Here is a 20891-nt window from a genome sequence, read left to right as displayed (position 1 = left end):
TGTTTTTATTTTTATTGCAATTCTAGTAGTTCTGCGTGTTTAGTATGTTGAAAAAACGTGAAACTAAAACTTTCCACTTTTTGTAGAGTTGCCAAATGACATTTATTTTCATTTCTGCTGCAATTCTAGAAGTTCTGCGTATTAAATATGTTGGAAAAACGTAAAATAAAAACTCTCCACTTTTTGGAGAGTACAAAAAATGCATCAAATTGAACGATTTTTGAATTTCACTAACTGTTACAAACTCAACTTTCGTTATATATCATTAATAGCCTTATTATAAACAACATTTAATTGCTTGTGCTTGAAACTATCCATATTCTTTCTATAGATCTGCCATTTTCGGACTAATGCGCATTTTATAATATCCACAATACAATTTGCTGCTCCATCTAACGTTTCCACTATGCTGTGATTACCTTCACGTATAAATTTTCCAAAATACAACTACGTGCCACACACAGTTTAAAATAGCCTTTACATCACTCTTCCTTCCTTCCTCTCATGCTGCTTGCTTTTCTTCCTACACAACACACCACACTCTACAAAGTCTATTTATTATTTCAATCTTTCATTATTTGGTTTGCTTCAGTTTTATGTTATAGCATCAATTAAATAACAAATTGTTGCTGATGTACAAATAATGTGTTAAATTCAACAAGGCACACACACCCACAAATATACAACAATAAAAACAATATAAAAATAGCATGATTTCGATTAAAAATATATTCAAACATATGAAATGAAAATGAGCTAGCGCGCTGCCTGCCACTGCTGCTGTTACTAAATTGTTTATACGTTTTGGCTGCTTAATACCATATAGTTTATAGTTGAATGCTAATGATTTAGATTTCTCCCCTTCGACACTTATACAACGTGATTTGTTGCAGTGTGTGTGGGTGGGTAAGGGAAGGTAGGGAGACGCTCCCCGTCTAAATTAATTTATAGCATTAACGCGCGTGTTGAAATATTTTCCTTCAACAGTGAGAGAGAGCAGCAGGCAATTAGATAAGTAAACACTAACAATTATAGGATATCAAAAAGAAAAAAAAATAATAAAAATTGGGAAAAAAGTAATGCTTGTAGTCAAAGCGTTGTAATAGTGTCGTGGCAAAGTATTTGGAAATACAGATGTGTCTTCTTCAGGGGTATGCGCTGCTTTAATTCTTAGTTCATCGCCTATAAATTAATATAAATTGGCTTTTTTTAGTTTTTGTTGAATTTTATTTATTTTTTTATCTGCTCATTGTGTGTGTAGCTTGTGATTTAGCACTCAATTGACTTTGAAAATTTCCTGTCCGTCTGTTTTTATTGTACGCCGAGCTATTTTCGCTGGCTTTGATATAAAACTGCTTGCAAATGTTTGTTTTTTCACGGCTTCCTCTTTTATATAAAATTATTTTTTTGTGTAGTATTTTTCAAAAAAAAAAAAAAAAAAAAATTTTTTTTTTCAAAAATTAAAAAAATAAAAAAAAAAATTTTATTTAAACAAAAAAAATATAAAAAAGGAAAATAAAAAATAAATAAAAAAATTTAAAAAAAAAAAATATAAATAAAAAATTAAAAATAATAAAATTAAGAAAAAAAGGAATAAAAAATCGCTTTCTTCGACGTCTGCCTGTCTGCTTGGCCAACAACCAATGATTTCGGTCATAATTTACACCAATTGTTTCTGCGTTAAGTACATACATATGCACATACAACCATATATGTATCTATATTTATATATCTATATATCTATATGTACCATATAGGAATTTTTATGATTTTTTCCCACAAACCGCTCAGCAACGACTCCAGTAGACATATAAAATCAGCAAAGCGCCTAGAACTATACTGTATATATGTTTGTATGTCACATGTGTATAGCGCGCCATAAATTTCCAAACGCTCGAAGCGTATGTGTATTTACAACATTACAACAACAACACTATACATATCAAATAGATCCTTGTTCACAAAAGTATTTTTATGTCTGCTTATATGCCTGCGTGTCTGTGTGTGCGTGTGTTTTAATGTGTGTTAACAATATCCCATAATGATTGTCAATGCCATGTTAGTCGTTTTTATGTGCGCGCCACCCAAGCGCTATCACAAGCACACACATACACGGTCTACACTAACACTCACACAGAAATACGCGTGGGGATTTGGCCACCTCCGTAAACGCCAAACGGCCTTTAGCTCTACAACAATTTTCCTTTTTTTTGGCGGCGGCGGCTGCTGTGCTCCTTCACCTCTTGTGGCACACAGAACGAGCAAACTCACTGCATACACTTTGCTCTTTAGCTCTCTTTAGTTCACTCAATCTCCTTCTCCATCGGTCCACCGCATTGCCCCCACCGCGCTGTGTGCGCGCTTCCTCATGTGTTATTGTATGATTTTCCATTTTCTATTTTATGACATTCTACATTTCAGTAAATATGCGTACAAAGCGTACACATGTCGACGCGCTACGATAGCAACAACAAACACACGTGAATATATAAATATTTTTTTTTTGTGTTTGCTCCAAGCGTTGTGTCGTAGTTTATGCGGCCATTTGCCTGTCTATCTTTTCTTTTATTGTATTTTGCTTGGAGATTTCATTTAATGGATTTTAATGATTCTGCTCGCATACATATTTCCCAGCTTTTGTGCTTTATTTTGCTTTTGTTTCGCCACTTTTTATTTACCCAATTTTTAAGTGCAATTTTTATTGAAATTTTTATTTGCAGTCGTTTGGTTGAAGAAAAAAAAGAGTCAATTAATTCGTTGCGTAATTTTAAAAGCTGTTTCTATTGTACCATTATACAATAAAATTTTTATGCGAACTAATATTTTTATGGTTGAGAGTGTAGTGTAATGTGAGTACTGAAATTACTACGGTTGGTAGAAAAATTAATGTTTAAATTCAATTAAAACGTTTGGCTCGAAAAGTATTTTGCAAGCAGTAAGTGTATGAGGTATGTTGAGTATAAATATGATTCGAGATAACAGTTTTTGGTACAAGAAGAAGTAAACTGACAACTTTCAGAGCAATTTAGGAAGCAAAGTAAGAATATTTTATGTAAAATACTGGTTTTTTCACATTATAAATTTTTTTTTGCGAAAAATATGTTCTAAAGTAAAAAACTAAAAGTCTCCACTTTTTGGAGAGTTTTGAAAATTATTGGAAATGAAACAAAATGCTTATAAATATGCTTACACATGCTTCTACTTTAATTATTTAGCAAAATACCATAAAAGCAAAACTCTCCACTTTTGAAAAAGTGTGCATATTAGGTTATTTCAAATTGTAGTTGATTTTCTAAGGCAACCTAATTGATTTTTTAGCAAAACGAAAAGTCTCCACTTTTTGGAGACTTACAAATTTTATTGAAATTAATAGTTATACAAAAAAACTACTGCAAAAAAACTCTAATGCGTATACAATTTGTGAATATTCGACTGCAGAAATCATTTTTTGTGTTCTCTACATTTTGCCCATAAATAAAACCCCTTCAATATTTTCAAAAATATTTTAAATTATCTTTTAAATACGTGTCAAGCATTTAAGCAGTCATAAGCAGACAACAATAGAATACCTAGCAGCGCATTTAGCATATTCAACACGTTATTTCAACAAAATAACGTGATTTTCAGCAACACTACCTTCTCTTATTTGCATAAAAATTATTGTTTGTTGCAAATTTGACAAAAATTCAATAGAAATACACACAAAGCTAAATGTAAATCAACTATTGTTGCTGCTCGGCTGCTCAAAAATGCCAAACACGGTAACGTCAAAGCACTCAAGCCATTAACACAAGAGAGCAGGCACTGCGCATTTCAATGAACTGGCATGAAATTCGAATGGCTGAAAATTACAAGCGACGTACTCGTGGCTAAAATAAAGCTCCAACATAATTAAATATTAGAGGAAAAAATAGAAGAATAAAAAATTTAACTGAAAACTAAAAGTTCGTTTAACTTGTTTGCCAAAACTCATCAGGAGTGCGCTTGGTGAAGTCAAAGTATGATTTATGGCAATTATAACTGTACTTTTTTTAATTTATGGAATTTTTTTGTGTTTGTTGTAAGTTGACGATTGTGAAGACATTTAATTTTAAAAAAATTTGAATTATTTTTTTTTCGAAAATATTTTTATAAATTTTTTTTAAGTCGCCTGGCAACTTTTTAAAGTTATTATTTTAATTGAGCTTGCGTGGGATTTATGTTTTTGTTGAAATATTTTTTTTTTTTCACTGAGAACTTTTTAATTTTAATACATCTGGCAACGCTCTCCGACCTAAAATATTTCAAATGCAATGAAAAATATGAAAATTCGATTTTCACAGAATTTCATAATTTTCTTTTAAATTTTCATAAAAACTCCAAGCGATTGAGTAAAAGCCCTCAACAGTCAACCACAACTCCAATACATATAAAAATATCACTCAGCCTCATTTACGACACCGTTAAAACCGTCATAAAACGTGTCAAAGTTCGTCGTTGACACGAATGTGTTGCTTAAGCACACGAAAAAATGGCGCGAAATTGATAAAAATGGCCAACATAAAAACGCAAACAACCGAAGTTGTGCTGAGATGGAGAGGGAAGAAGACCACAAGTGCTGGGTGGCAGGCAATAATAATAAAGCACGAATAGGCGCATAAAAAGGAAATGCAATGACATGAAATAACAATGCCAAAAATACCAATACACAGACTGCCAGGCAGCAAAATAATAGTGTGAACGTAGAAATGAGGCAAGTAAAAAGCTATGGGATGATGGCAAAAAACTATTAAAAATGCATAAAAGACGTGTGTGAGTGAATGTATGTGGGAGAGGAGGATGTGGGCGGTAAGCAAGCAAGTGTGGAAGTATGTTTGTATGCATTTAATAGCTTGCTTGCCACGCAAATGTTTAATAACGGCGGCGCAACAATTTAATTGCAAATGTAATTGTGATGTGCAACACAAATGCAAAAAACAACAACAAAAACAAAAACACAGAATATTTTTTTCCACTTGAGTGCACAATAAGCACGTGAAAATCAATATGCGCACAAGGCAGGAAATTATTATGGCTCAAACACTTACAGACACACACACACACACATAACTGTATGCATTTGCCTTGTAACAGCGTTGTGCAACGAAATAAATTGCCTGCTTGTGCGCCTATTGATAGGCCGTAAAAAAAGCAAAGTCTCCACCAACATCGCTTGGCAGCTTTGCAAATGAATTTTTACGCCTACTAAAAGTCAACGCCGAAATAACGGCCGTCATAAATGGTTAGGTGATGAAAAGCAAACAATGCAATGACGTAGAAAGCAGCGCATGTGGCATGCACCAAACTGCAGTTGTGGCAAGCAAAGTTGTTAAAAATCGGGAAAATATATTTATGCACTTTGTAGCATTTCTACCTTTAGTGCGGCAGTAAAAGTCTGCTCGTGGGCGGTACGCAGACGTTGACATTCGCTAGCGTATTGCAGTTGCACGAGTTGGCACGAAGGTACAATTTTTTATGAGAAGTATACTTTTGGGCTTGTGAAATGGGGCTAGACAATTGTCGTATACAGTAAATAGGTAATATTAAGTTGGACAGGAAAGTTTGGTGGGAAGTATGCTTATTTCGTTTAGAATGCTATTTATTTTAATTTTGGGTTACAAAATGTTTTATTAGTTTTTTTATAGGGGTAATTTTTATGTATCACTAGGTTGTGTAGATGGAGATACTATGTAGGAAAGTAGAATTGCAATAATGACAAATAAATATTGGTGTATTATTGGTCTTTGCTTTTATATAAAAAATAATTATAAAAATATTTAAAAGTTATTTTTTAAGAAAAAATTCGAAAAAAATTAATAAAAAAACAAAAAAATTTAAAAAATATTAAAAAAATATATTGGTGTATTGGTCTTTGATTTTATATAAAAAAAATGTTAAAAAATAACATTTGTAAAAATATTTAAAAGTTATTTTTTAAGAAAAAATTTGAAAAAATAAATGAATAAAAAAATATTAAAAAAAAATTAAATCAAAAAAATATTTAACAAAATAAAGAATTTTTTTTAACAGAAAAATCTAAAAATGTATTAAAAAGAAATGCTAAAAAATTAATATAAAGAAAAATGCTATTTTGAAATAAGTAATAAAAATAATGTCCAAAAGAACCAACAAAATTATTTATTATTTTCAATAATATACATATGTGCATAATTAATAAAAGAATATAAAAATTTTTTCAACCAAAAGAAATAATAAAAACTATTTAAAAAAAATGTTTTTTAAAAAAATAATTTAAAGAAACATTTTTATTTTCAATAATATATACGCATAAATAATATAAAAATATTTAAAAAAGTTCAAAACGAAATAGCGAAAAAATAATTAAAAAAAATGTTTTCTGGAAAGAAATATATTTTTCAAAAAACAATAAAAATATTTATTATTAATTTTATTTATTTTTATGTTTTTTTATTTCATTTATTTATTTTTAATTTTATTTTTATATTTTTTTTTTTATTTTTTTTTTGTTTTTTTTTATTTTTTTTTTCATTTTTTGAATTTAATTTATTTTTTATTTTTTTAATATATTTTTCATTTATTTTTTTTATATTGATATGTTTTAAAAGAATATCTTTTTTATTTTCTAAATTTAATAAATTTTAATTCCATCGAATCACGCGTGTCATTATCATTGTGCGCCTTAGATCTACTAATATGCCTCGCATACCTCATAAATGTCTTTCACACTCTTACCACCACGAACGTGCCAATTTGTTATTTTCCAACAGAGAACTGGGACATAAAAACACTATTCATTACTTCTATCAAAAATATTTCTTTCCACACCAGCAACGAGATGACCGCCCGTAGTAGCACAATTGCCTCACGCTCCCATTGGAATTTCTTAATAATTCACAGAAAATTTGTATATTAAATTATTTATACACATAAACGAGATTAAAAATTTATATGTGAATATACTAAATTATAGTGAAGAGCGAAAGAAAGAAATTCTTGAGACGCCCCACAGTTGCAGCAAAGAAAACAACGCCAGATATGCTATATATATATACAGCTACTTAATGTTTGATATCAGGCATTTAAGTAATGTGTGCAGCGAAAGCACCGCTGTGCGCTATTTTTCAATACAAAGTAGCCGATTTTAGAAAATTTTTCAAATTTTCCAAACAACAGCAGCATGCCGTCCGGTAGTCACACGTGAAAATAAACAACCCACCACCACCCATTGGGACGATGTGGCCATTTCGGTTGATTTGTTGTTGTGTGTTATGTTTTTGTTATTCTCTCTACCGGTAGCTTTTCAACTAATGCCGTGTTGAAATAGTCGCTAGCATGTGGCATGTGGTAAGAAATTTCGAAATATGCGTTTTTGAACATACCAAAACGCACTAGAGTATAAGTGTAGTGATATATGAGTGAATAACGTAGAAGAATCCCCCATTGTGCGCGGCATTTTGATACTTCAGCGATGTATGTGTGTAGAGGTGGCAGCGGCATAAACATTCTGGTATAAAACATGTCTGGCAGATGACAGATTGAAAGGGTCACAGTCGCGATCTTGTGGATATACAAAAATAATTTGAAGAGGCCGAATATCTAATATATAGTACATATAGACTGAAATATATATAAATAAGTGCAGGAGCAGTGTTCTTGAGACTTGAGGTTTGAAAGAGTACTTATAATACTACCTGTATTCCTCATGGAGTTGGATGACACAAAAATTATGAAAATTCTATTGAAGTAGAACGTTGAAAGCAACATTTTCCGGAAAAAATTATATTTTCAAAGGCAAATTTGGCATTCTGAAGCATTTTTACTCGAGGGATATTTCAGAATGAATCAGAAAAATTTTTATTATTTATTAAACTGACATTTTCCGAAAACAAATTGGGGAAAATATCTAATTTCATTTAATGCATGGAGCTCAGATATGACTGAATTATTTGGTACAGGTTGAGTTTTGCTAATAAAATAACTCTTCTAGTGTCAAAGCAAATAATTTGAATTTTTTCATTAGTACATATTTGAGGCCGATTATCTTGAGAACATATTAAGAGAATGGGCTCAGTTGTGGAAAAATAAGTTCACTAAGCTTAAAAGAAGTAGATGAAAAAGAAAAACTGAGAGAAAATAAAAAATACAGCGTGAAACTAACAACTAACGAAGCCTTCATTTGTTAAAACTACTACTGGATTATGAAGCTACTGAAGAGAAATATTGACATTTTCTTCATTTTAAATCATTCTAATATGATTTTTATCTCGAAACTAATCGAATAGAAATTTTAAACTTTGAAAACTAAATAATTTTCACTTTAGTAGAACCACTAGATCATACATAATACGAGCTCTAGTGAGAGCGAACATTCCATCTATTAACATTTTATGCGATTTATTTTGGAAAAGCACACATAATGACATACTTTAAAATACTTTTAGCTTTGACAAGAGCACTTCGGCATTTAAAAATCCACAAAAGCTTGGATTTCTTTAATTTTTTTTTTCAGCGCACTCATACTAAGCTCGTATTATATTTTATTTCAAATGCATTTAATAGTTTGTGTATCGTTGAAAATTTAAATTCATATGAATTTACATGTCGTGCACGCTTATCTCAACACAGGCAATCAGACATAGCACAAACACTAAACATGAAGAAGCCGCACTCAAGCGGCGAAGACACCGACACAGAGACGGATAGGGAGATGGAGATCGAGCCAGCTGAGGGGTGAAGCATAAAGATGCTAACTAGACTTAAACGAGCGTGTAGCAGACAAACAGACAAACACTTGAATGCTGTTGCCCCAGCATGTTGCATGCAAAGCAACAGAACAAAATTTACGAGCGCACATTGAGTATGAAGAAAGAATGAAAGAAAGAAGCCTCAAAACTATGGTACTATGGGCGCATAAAAGGCTAAACAAGATTGAGATTGAAGAGATGAGTTGAGCAGCGCACAACAAGGCAATTGGAATGAGAGTAGGCAAGCAGCCAACAGACAGCAGGTATGACGCAGCTAACCGGTAACCGATGAGGTTATAAACAGAGAAGCGCATAAAAGAGGCAGCAAGCAATAAAAGTGGCAAGAAGAAAAGACCTTGAACAAAAAACTAGCAAAATAAGAATGAGCAGACAACTTGGCTAACACACAGCTGCAAGTCAAGTCTGTTGATGACGATGATGCTGTGCGCTAAGGCAAACTAACTAGCAAGCAAAGAGAATATGTGATTGTAGGGAACAGGAGTAGGGAGGCACGTTGCAATGCCGGCAGGAAGAACATGCGATTCGGTTTTTTTGTTTTGTGTAGAAAGAAGTCAACAGCTCGTTAAAGTTAAAGTGCTGAAGCGCAACGAGTACTGAAGTGTTGAGTTGGCTGGATGCTTGCGCGCCTGCAAGGTTATGCAACGCTGTAGAGTTGGCTCGTTGGTAGAGCAAGGTGATAACGTGTGAGCAGAGCAGCAAGCAAGCACAAGCAGGTAGTCAAAATGTGGCTTGTCTTGGACGAAAAGGAAACTACAATTGCGTTTTGAGTTTGAGGATGTGAGGAATGAGGAGCTGTAGTGGGGAGGTATGCAAATGAGTGTGTTGCAATAAATGAAGGAAATAAATAAAAAGTTGCAAAAATGCAAAGGAGAGGAAATGTGAAATGTGGCAAAGAAATACAAATTTTGAAGAAAAAAAATTATTTAAGAATAGAAAAAAAATTAAAAATCGAAAAAAAAATTATTTAAGGAAATACAAAAAAATATTTCAGAAAATAAAAAAATAAAAATAAAAAATAAAATATAAAAGTAAAAAAAATAAATATAAAAAAATTACAAAGAAAATTATTTAAGAAAAGAAAAAATATAAAGGTAGCATCTCAAAAGCTCCAAAAATAAAATTATACAAATGTTCCCTTGCAATAAGTAGCCGAAAATAAAATTCCGAAACATCAAAGCGAGTGTTGACTTGAACTTGAGACCGCCGAAAGTCAAAGCAAAGTGTTAACAATGGGCAACAAGTCGCTTGCGGGCAACAACAGCAACAAATAACTTGAGTTGTGGTGGCAACCGATTGCATAAACCGTTGATTTCTGCGGCCAATTGAAGAGATTTGAGGAACAGTGTAGAGGCAAGGAGAGTAGAAATGCAAATGCAACAACAACTCTCCTGCAACAAAATAGGCAAATGGCTTATAAGTTGGCTTACAAGCCGGCTAAGCACCAAGTGGAGTTGGTTGAATAAACTGGTAGAGTATATTTTTTTTTTCTACATGGATATATTTGCATATATTTATATATATTTCTCTATATATATTTGTATTTATATGAAGTATATGTAGCATTATCGCCGTTGGACCAACTCAAATGCCGGTATAATGCCTGTGTTGCGGTCGAGTTGCTGATGATTGGATCACTTTGACTGCCTTGCTGTCTGGAATTGAGAAATTGGATTTCCCATACATGAACACACAGGTCCAACTCCTCTATGGCAGCGTTCAAAAAGAGTGGACCAGCATAGTGTTGGCAGTTTTTATGTGCCGCCGAAAGTCAGGCAGACAATAAAAATAAATATGTATATGCAGGCAAGCATTTGGCATTAAACTTGAAATTGCATCAGGCAATGGGAATGGAATTGCATTTTTAGTTGCTCAGCAAAGGCTGTGCTGCTGCTTCTTCTATCTACTGTCCATCCGTCTCGAGTATTGTAAATGAGCTATTATGCCTTTAATGCTTGTGGCAGTGAATGTGAGCTGCTAAATTTAAGTGTAAATGATAGTACTACATATACATATATATGTGTGTATGTAAGGCACTTTTAACCTTGTGGATACCTCGAGCGGTCTGTGCATAAATGAATTCGTTCTGACCATTTAAGTTGAAATGTGTTAAATTCGTATTTAAATGTTATTCTATACAGCACTTACAACGTCACAAGAAGTGATTTGCGTCCACATTTTGGTTGCAAGTTTCAGCTGTTCAGCTGCAAGTTGTTGTTATTTGCATCTTAACTTTATCGGTGTTAGTTTATTGTCAAGTTGGCTTGTTAATTGTTTTTTCTTAATGGATATTTGTAAGGATTTTATTCTCTATACAAGTATTAAAACTTACCATTTCCAATTCCATTTTCTCGTTGTTGAGTGTTTAATTACTTTGCGGCATTTGCGTTTGATAAATTAAGTAGAAATTTGCAGATCTGTAATGGAAAGGTGTGGAAAAATTGATTATTTAGTGGTTGAAGTGACAAAAAAACTATTTAAGAAAATATACATACATATATATAAGAAAAATTAGGTGAAAATTTTACTAACTCGAGTTTATAAAACTCGGAGTTTAATGCAATACTTTTTGGAAAAATTTTGTTGTTAAATAAGATTATAATTTAGCGAAAATTGTATAAACTCGAGTTTATGAAACTCATTTTTGTTAAACTCAGAGTTTAAGAAAATTAGTTTTTGATTTTGAACACATTTTGTTGTAAAACAGGATAAACAATAATTCCTCGAAAATGTAACAAACTCGAGTTTAATATTGTTAAACTCAGAGTTTAAGAAATTTAGTTTTTTTAGTTTGGTAAAACTTTGTTGACATGATTATACAATAATTACGCGAAAAAATAACAAACTCGAGTTTAATATTGTTAAACTCAGAGTTAAAGAAATTTAGCTTTCGATCCAAAATTTTTTTGACAATTTTTGTTGTAAAAGTAGCGTATATGACCGCTAACTCGTGTCACAAACTAGTGTTTTAGATTACTAATTAAACTAAAAGTTTAAGAAATTCAGTTCAATAATATTTTTTTCGTAAAATATTGTTTCAAAAATAGCATATACCTCTGCTAAAATTTCACAAACTTGTGTTTAATAAACTCGGAGTTTATTCCAACACATGCTTGACCTAAGAAACTAATATAATAGTTTAATCGAACACATTTGTTTTAGAAATTCAGTTAAAAAAAAAAAAACAAAAATGGTGTTTACTTCCAAACTCGAGTTTAACGCTTTGATATTATGAATCACTCATTTTCATATGGAACTAATCCTTTGAGTACTCGCATATAACTCCGCTAAAATTTTACAAACTCGAGTTTAATAAACTCGGAGTTTAACAAAACTCTTTTTTTTTAAGAGTTTAAGAAACTCGGGATTTAATCTTAAACTTTTTTACAAACTTTTTTCTAATAAAAATCCAAAAATGTTTTTCGTCCCAAACTCGAGTTTAACGCTTTGCGATTATGACTCACTCATTCTCATATGAAACATGGGTGTATTTAAATAATTCCACACCCTCATCATACACTTTACAACAACACTTAAAGCATACACCCTTACCGTTGTCTTTATGTTTACACCTACACAAGTAAATACACCCTACATCAACCGACCAACCAACATTTACTTAACTCACTCAATTAATTTGCATAAATATTTGCATTTTAATTATTAATTAAACACGAAAAGTAATCAACTGAAGTGAAATACTTACTTATAACAACAACAATAAATATGCGTGTAAATACGCAACCAAAGGAAAACAATAAAATGTAATATTAATAATAAAAACAACAACAACGGTAAGCGTAGAGACAATAAATTTCAAGAAGTGTCCACAATTAAAGCATTGAGATAAGCAAAATGACATGAAAAAGGCAAACAAGTGAAACGGTGGAATGAAGTTGAAGAAGATGCGGTAAGGTGGAGAGATAGTAGGTGGTTGGTAAGGAGCTGAAGCGTTGTTTTGTAAACTCAAGTAGAGCCACATTAAAAATGTGAATTTTTAATTATGCGCGTAAACAAAGGGTTATACACCGACATACATTTGTATATAGTGGCTGTGTTTGTGCATAAGCCGTTACAGTATTTATGATAAATTGAAAATGGTAAAACAAAGTTGCCGCCAACAAATACGCGTGTAGATAAGCGAATGCGTCACGGCATATAATGGAGGTAATGCGAGAGAAGTGTTGTTTTTCTTGCTGACACGCGCCAATGCGGAGGCTGTTGTGGGTGGAGTAAAATAGGCGCCAAAATGTGGCAGTATGTGTGTGTTGTTGCCACAAATAGCACAGTGAACCGAATTTCTGGGTTTCGGAAATGTACTAAAGGCTGCGCTTACGAAGTTAATAGTCAAAATTTGAGTAATTTGGCGCTTTGATGGTCGAAACATAATGTTTTCGCTCAAAATTTGCTGAATACTGTAATTCTCAGATGGTTTATGATAGTATAGCTTTACAGGATACTAGGTTATGAATTATTCTCGAGAGAGAGGAATAAAATTTTGAGTAATTACGCGCTCTAATGGTCAGTAGTCGCTTAATTCGCTCACAATTTGCTGAATACTATTATTCTCGGCTGATTTATTATATGAAACTAGTATATTCCTAGTCACTTGCTGGGTTACCTACAATTCATTTACTTAAAAATTGTAAAGAAACTATACAAGTGGACAACGGTGCTTATAATGAGTTGCGCAAAAACTATATTTATACCACTTGTCAGCTTGTGGGTGGCTATTGTCGCCGACTTGCTTTGTTTGATAAATCTAGCGGCGAGTAGAATGAAATAAGACTAATAAAAAAAAGTTGAAAATAAATATAAATTTAATTAAATAGACACAGAATATGCGACTGTATTTATAGTTATAAGCAAAGACTGTTAGTAGAAAAGTAAAGCTTCAAGTGTACAGGTGCTTCAACTTAGCGAAGGTGAATGGAATATAAGTACTGTTGTTTCAGTTAAGGCAGCACTAAAGTTAAGTGCATGTGACAATAATTTGTACTATATAAAGAGTTGAGTGTAAATAAAGTTTTTAATTTTCCTTGACAAAGTAAACATGGCGCTCAACAGTAGACAGAAGAAAGTTGTAGAACTTGCGCTAGGTAAATAGTAAGCATGCTGTGAAGGTGCTGACTGTAAATGTTTTCAAAGATGCCGTTCGAGTGGAGTTGGCGCAGGCAATAAAAAGGCGTATGGAAGTCAATATAGTTAAGTAGACAAAGTTTTGATGGCTAAGGAGAGAGCACATTCAACTCTTCAACTCTTGCTCAATATGACAGTTGAGACAAATAGAGGTGACAGTTGTTATTAAATAAATATGACAGCTGTCAATAGATAGGAAATGTAGTGAAATTGTATCTTTTTATGATGACGCTGTTTAGCGTAGAGTTATTTAGAACAAATAACTATAAATGAGTGTAAAGTGCTAAGTAAATAGCTTGCGACAAATTTTTAATTCATTTTAGTTTTTATTTAATCTTTTTTTTTTGCTTTTTTTACTTTCGAAAACCGCTTTAATGATGTCATATTATTGTTATTTTCTACTTATAGAATTTATAACTTATTATCTTATGACTAGAGGTATGTCATGTTTTATGTCTAGATTGTCCCCTCATTTCATCAACAATTATGACAAACATTTAGATATGTTATGTTAAAATTTAATTAGTTATTTGATTGACAGCGCTTGTGAGCGATTTTGAGAATCTTTTTCGAGTTGCCAACTAGTATTATTTGTTATTTAATAATTTATTATTTTCCTTTTTTATAAAATAAAATAAAATAAAATAAAATAAAATAAAATAAAATAAAATAAAATAAAATAAAATAAAATAAAATAAAATAAAATAAAATAAAATAAAATAAAATAAAATAAAATAAAATAAAATAAAATAAAATAAAATAAAATAAAATAAAATAAAATAAAATAAAATAAAATAAAATAAAATAAAATAAAATAAAATAAAATAAAATAAAATAAAATAAAATAAAATAAAATAAAATAAAATAAAATAAAATAAAATAAAATAAAATAAAATAAAATAAAATAAAATAAAATAAAATAAAATAAAATAAAATAAAATAAAATAAAATAAAACAAAATAAAATAAAATAAAATAAAATAAAAAAAAAATAAAATAAAATAAATAAATAAAATAAAATAAAAAACAAAAATAAAATAAATATAAATAAATAGTATAAAATAAAAATAAATAGTATAAAAAATAAAATTTCAAATTTCTCACAAAAAAGATTTTTATCTGGCAACTCTTAAATTAAACAAACTGTCTTTTCTAACAAAAACAAAAAAGAGCACAGTTAAACAGTCTGATAAGCCACAACCCATACAACTGCTGCTGCCTCGCAAGTTTTATGTCGAGGCAGCAAAGTTTGATTTCCGACAAATTAAAGAACAACTACGAAATAGAGTTGTCTTTCGGCAGCGCTTTGATGTTTTCGCCTTTTAATTTCTTCACTTGTTTGTAAGAGATGTTTGAGTGACAGTTATGTGTACTTGGAAGTTAGTACAGCCGTTTGAGGGGGTGTAGTGTAATCACAACGATAAACTATGAGTACAAGAAAGACACTTTGTGGCTGTGTCTTTGATGCTTTTGGGTGAAGCTGCCGGTTGTTAGAGGAGTAGAAAGGCGGTAATTTCGGATTTGTTTACATTTTTTTTTGCTTGAAGCTTAATTAAAGTGTGTGGTAAGTGTTATCAAGAGACATAAAGTTGGTAATGTAGGAATGAATTTAATAAAAAAAAAAAAAAAATCATTTGAAAAAAGAAAAATAAATGAAAAGAATTAAAAAACATATATATATAAAAATAATAAAAAAAAATTTAAAAAAATAAATATGAATAAAAAATAATAATTTTAGAAAAAAATAATAATTTTAGAAAAAAAAATTAAAATTTAATTTATAAATTTTAATTAAAAATTCAAAGACAGTAAATCATTCTTATAATTTTTCATTACTTTTTAAAGCTTTTTAGGTGCGATCAGTACTCAACATTCTTATTACTTGACATCACTTTCTCGGTAAAAGCTGAAGTCATGAGAGATTAAATGATTTAAGTAAAAAAAAAATATTCAATACAATTGAGCTTCTTGCAGGCAAGTAAGCCGCAATTTATCAATATATCTTTTTTCATAAAAATATTTGGCAAAATCCTCACTCACTGCATGTGGCATATTGAAATATTACTTTGATTTATATGTAGCACATATTAAGTGGGTGTGTGCGCGCTTGTTATGCGAAGGCAATGCTAATTAATTAACAAATATTTGCAGACTCCCATAAAGCAGCGACTTTATAAAACAGATGAATTCGAAGAATTTTGTATTTATTTTTTTATTTTTTGGCTTTCGCACAGCAAACAAAAGTCACAGCAAATTTTATTTATGCAGAAAATAAGTGACTAGCACAAAATTTATGTTCGGGGGATTCCAGGAAAGACATAATAACAAGTGATAAAACAAGAAAAAAATAAAAATAAAAAACAAAGAAAAAATCAAAAAACAAAGAAAAAAAGCGAAAAGCAACTAACAATTAAATAAAGCAACAAAACATCAAAAGCAAAAACTTTAGCAAATTTATGTCTAAATCGATGCTTTTACTTAATAGATGTTAGTTCGTTGACCATAAAAAAAAGCCAAACGCTTTGATATTAACCAAACGCTGTATGTATACACAAGTGTATTTCCTGTGTAGATAAATATGCCTAGCCTATAGCGTATATACTAGCATACATATTTTTATTTAACTGTGACTATAAATCTATGGCAATAAAATCAAATGAAATTCACTTGAAACGCAATAGTTGATACACTGTTGTATTGAAGATGGAAAAATACATATTAGAATAAAGTGCAGAGAACTCTCACAAATTGATTTTAGGTTAGTTGATTACTGATTAGTCAGAGTATAATATAATATAAAGTGAGTGAAAGATGATGGGCGTTTCAGGAAAAAAATTATTAAATGATTTTGAGTTATTAGTTCAAAGTGTTCTTAAGAACTAATGAAAAATATTTAAAAAAAAAAATATTAAAAAAAAAATCCAAAGATTTAGATTTTTCGTTAAATATGGAACCAAATTTTTAAGATCATGAAAGTTAAAATACTGTGAAACATATTTTCGAAAAGGAAGGGTATTCTAACTTGAAGATTTATGAGGATTGCTCGACAAATTTGGGGGGATTAAATTTTTAGGACCATTAGAGGGTTACAAGTCTTTAAATTGCTGACATAAATTATTTTTTTCGAGAGAAAAACTACTAAAATTCATTGAAATGTATTTTTCAGAATTTTTAACACTCTGGCAACGCCAAAAAAACTATATTGTTCAAAACAATTGACAAAGTGAATCCAAAATACAATTTAAGGCTTTACATTTTCGTCAAAATGGATTGAAGTACTTAAATTAACCATAATTCATAAACCTGCTGAGAATTACATGCCTTGTTTTTAAGGCGAATGAAATTGCATATACAATTTAGTTTGTAGCTAACATTGGGGGATATTTAGTGTACACCTTTAAGCTTCAACTAATTAGTATTAGTTATGCTGGCGATTGATTTCTCCGGAACTACAACAATAACAATAAACTAATAAAATCATAAAAAAAATAAACCGATAAGAAATGAAATAAAAAACGGCAAGTGATTTTTGTACTCAAAAATTTTATAAAATTTGCAATAAATTATTTATGACGCGGAGGAAACCACAAATTAAGCGCCAATAAATAAGACAAAATATTTCAAAAAAAAAGAGAGAATCAATAAATGCCATTTGGGTGCCTCATTGCTGCAGTGAGCAAAAAGCAATGCATTAAACAGCGCATTGTTGTGGTTCCACGCATTTAATTGTTGTTGTTGTTCTTGGCGAAGGTAAGGAAATTAAAAAATACAGCAAACAAACGACAAAACAATAATTAATTTTATGCTATAAGATTTTTGGTTTTCGATTCTTTGTTGTTGTTGTTTTTTGGTTTGGTACGAAGACAGTGAATTTATCGAAGATTTATGACAAATAACTGCGGGCTATTTGGCGTTTACTTACGAATGCCGCAGGAGGTAAGCGAAATTGGCAGCGCCAACTACAGAGTTGTATATGACTTTGTGTATATTTATATATAATTTTAAATGTGTGTGCGTGTGTTTTTATATAAAATTAATAAAAAATTCGTGTTTGCATTGGCTTGTCGCACGACGATCAATTTCAAATGTTTAATTTATGAGTGTTGCAAATTTATGAGCTTTTTGACTACATACAAGGGCTAACACAGGCAGCAGACAGCTAAACAAACAGCAACGAGGCGTTTGCAGACAACGCGGAGTTATTAAGAAGATGAGTCTCAGACAACAAGCAAGTGCAGGCTGGCGTGCTGGACAGACGAATTCAATGATTGTTTTTCGCTTTATTTATATTATTTTTTTGGACTTTGTTGTTGCTTCGAGTATTTGTTGTTGTAATTTTTTTTTAATGTTACATTTTTTGTTTTTGTTGTTATTTTATTTTTTTGTATTACTTTTTATTATTTTTTATTTTTTTTTTAATTTCTTGTTATTTTAATTTTTTATTGTTGTTGTTTTAATTTTGTTGTTGTTTTATTTTTTCCTCCTCAACTTTGTTGCAATTGTGTCTCCTGCCGTGCTGTGCGTATGCAATTTCTTGCCTCATTTAAATGCGGCAGACAGCGACGGCCGACCAACGTCGCGGCAAAAGAGGACGCTTCGCCAACCGACAGCCAAGCGAACGCCAACGAATTTAATGAATATGTATGGGCGCGCGCCGCATAAATTTTATATCTGCGAATTACAAAAATTGAAATTCAAAAGAATTTCGTTGCAAAAAGACGAACGAACTCGGCGCAGCAACAACAACAAACAACAAGCAACAAGCAAGAAGGCGATATGTTGACGAGCCAGCAGCCAGCAGCAAACAGGCCGGCGGTCAGCTCCAATTGCACTGACTGTTGCCTGCCACATTTTCTCTGTGTGTGTGTGTGTGTACTTTACCGCCGGGAGGAAGTAGGACGTGCAAGGCGTAAAACAAACAGAAATTAATTATGTTTCAATACGAGGTGGCACACACACATACACATGAGATGCATACAAACAAACCTACAGTTGTTTATAAAGAAAATAAATACATGGCTTGCTTGTTTGTTTTATGCGCTGGTGTTGGTTGTTGTTGTTGCACTGATGCTGTTGGCCAGCGGTTGCTTGATGAAGATGCGCGCACCAGCTTGTGCTACAAAAAACAACAACAAATATATGCGGCGGCTTGCTAGTTAGCTGTTTGTGGTATGCACTTGTTGTTGTTGTTGTTGTTGTTGTGTTGTGTTGATGTTGTTGTTGTTGTTGTTGTTGTGTTGTGTTGATGTTGTTGCAGCTGCGTTAAAGAGTTAAGTTGGGAAATAAGAAATTCGAAAAAATTCCGAAATTACTTTAGTTCTATTTGTTGCTGTTGTTGTTGTTGGCCACATGCTGCTGAAGATGTGGAGAAAATACAAGCACAACAACAAACACAGAGGCAAAAGTACGTTTGAGTCAAAAGTAGACAGTGAGTGAAAAGATTTGTTAAGCGAAGAGAGTGCGGCAAAGCCTACAATCAAATATGCACAGAGAACTACAGATAAACTGTAAAAGAACTGAACAACAAATCTACAAAAACAAAAAAATAAAAAAAAAATAAAAAAAGTTATCACAAGGCATGTGTTTGTTAAAACAACAACAACAACAACAACAAATACAAAACATTTCAACAGCGCCTGCTGTTGCAGTTGCTGCATTTTGTTGTTCTTGTTGTTACTGTTGCTACCAGCAAATGCAAAACACATGCAACAAACCGAAAAATATACACTGCCTTACTTGTTGTTGCAAGTACTGTTTTTGTTGTTGCAGCAGCATAAAGCAGCCGACAGATAATTTTACTACTTGAAGCACTGACTTATTGCGGTGTTTGTATGTCTGTCTGTCTGCATGCCCATCTGCATACTTTATATACTCACTTCTCCATCCTCCATCTCTGTGGCGCGCATTGGGCCGGCCGGCCTTTTTCGTAATTGAAATTTTCTACAATTTTGTTGCGGTTAATTTAAATTAATGTGCAACTTCGGCGAGTGAGCGCGTAAAAATTTATGTGGTGGTTCGAAAGACTCAAGTGTAAGAGTTTTTAAATTAAATATACTTTACTTGTCTAACGTTCTCTATTTGCATTTTGAATTGAATTTTTGATTTGTAATTATTCAAAATTTCGACTAAGCCAGCTTTAAACTATAGCAATTCTACAGAAAAGTATGTAAAGAAGTGCCGAATCGAACACGCAGCTGGTATAAATCACATAGATTGGCATATTTTATTATATAGAGTTAGAATAGGAAGTGGCTATACTACTTGAATAAAATATTCACATATGTACTCTCTTGCATTAAATTAGGAGAGCAGAGATCATGGATAGCTAAGAGAGAAGTTTTTTATTGAATGTAGCTTATATTTAAAGTCGGTTATTTTTGAACTGAACTCGTTGTAGTGAAGGTAGCTTGCATTTAAAGTCGTTTACATTTGAAGTAAACTCGTTGTTCTTGAAAATTTCGCCAATTTTGACACTTTAAATGTGTTTTCTTATCTAAGCGAGTGTTCGTTTGGTACTCGCTTATAAAATAACGGTACTAAATTTAGTAAAACTGCATGTATATAAACAAATACTAGCTCTGAAGCTCGTTGAACCCAAAAATTGGGTTAAAATAGCTATTTTAGAGACACTTTTTACTTTAGCGAGTGTTCGTTTGGCACTCGCTTATAAAATAATATTATTATATTCTGTAAAAGTGCATCAAAATAGTTATCTAATAGTTTTTTAAGCACGTTGGACACAAAATTTTAGCAAAAATTATTACTTTAGAGCCACTTTCAACTTTTAGCGAGTGTTCTTTTGGTACACGCTTATAAAAAAATTAAATTATATATATTCACTAATAATAGATGTAAACGCATTTATTGTAGTTTTTCGAAGCATTTTCTAATATATTTTTCTTTTAGTTGATTTTAAGTTAAGTTTCTCCATCTTTAACACCCTTCGAACCACCCTGTTGATGAAGTTGTAGCAAGAGAACATCAACATCCG

At 31.4% G+C, this 20891-nt stretch overlaps 1 protein-coding gene across 1 annotated transcript in view; it reads right to left on the bottom strand.

Annotated features, from left to right (window-relative positions):
- Positions 1 to 20891, bottom strand: part of LOC105215685 (frizzled-2) — a 75024-nt gene that overhangs the window by 31754 nt on the left and 22379 nt on the right. The window contains exon 2 of the mRNA XM_054230252.1: positions 11095 to 11179. The gene's annotated coding sequence lies outside the window, so the exon portion shown is untranslated. The remainder of the gene's footprint in view (positions 1 to 11094; positions 11180 to 20891) is intronic.

This window comes from Zeugodacus cucurbitae, chromosome 4 (assembly GCF_028554725.1).
Source record: "Zeugodacus cucurbitae isolate PBARC_wt_2022May chromosome 4, idZeuCucr1.2, whole genome shotgun sequence".
Classification (NCBI taxonomy): domain Eukaryota; kingdom Metazoa; phylum Arthropoda; class Insecta; order Diptera; family Tephritidae; genus Zeugodacus; species Zeugodacus cucurbitae.
The sequence above is the reverse complement of the archived record's forward strand: the minus strand, read 5'-3'. Positions and strand labels throughout refer to the sequence as shown.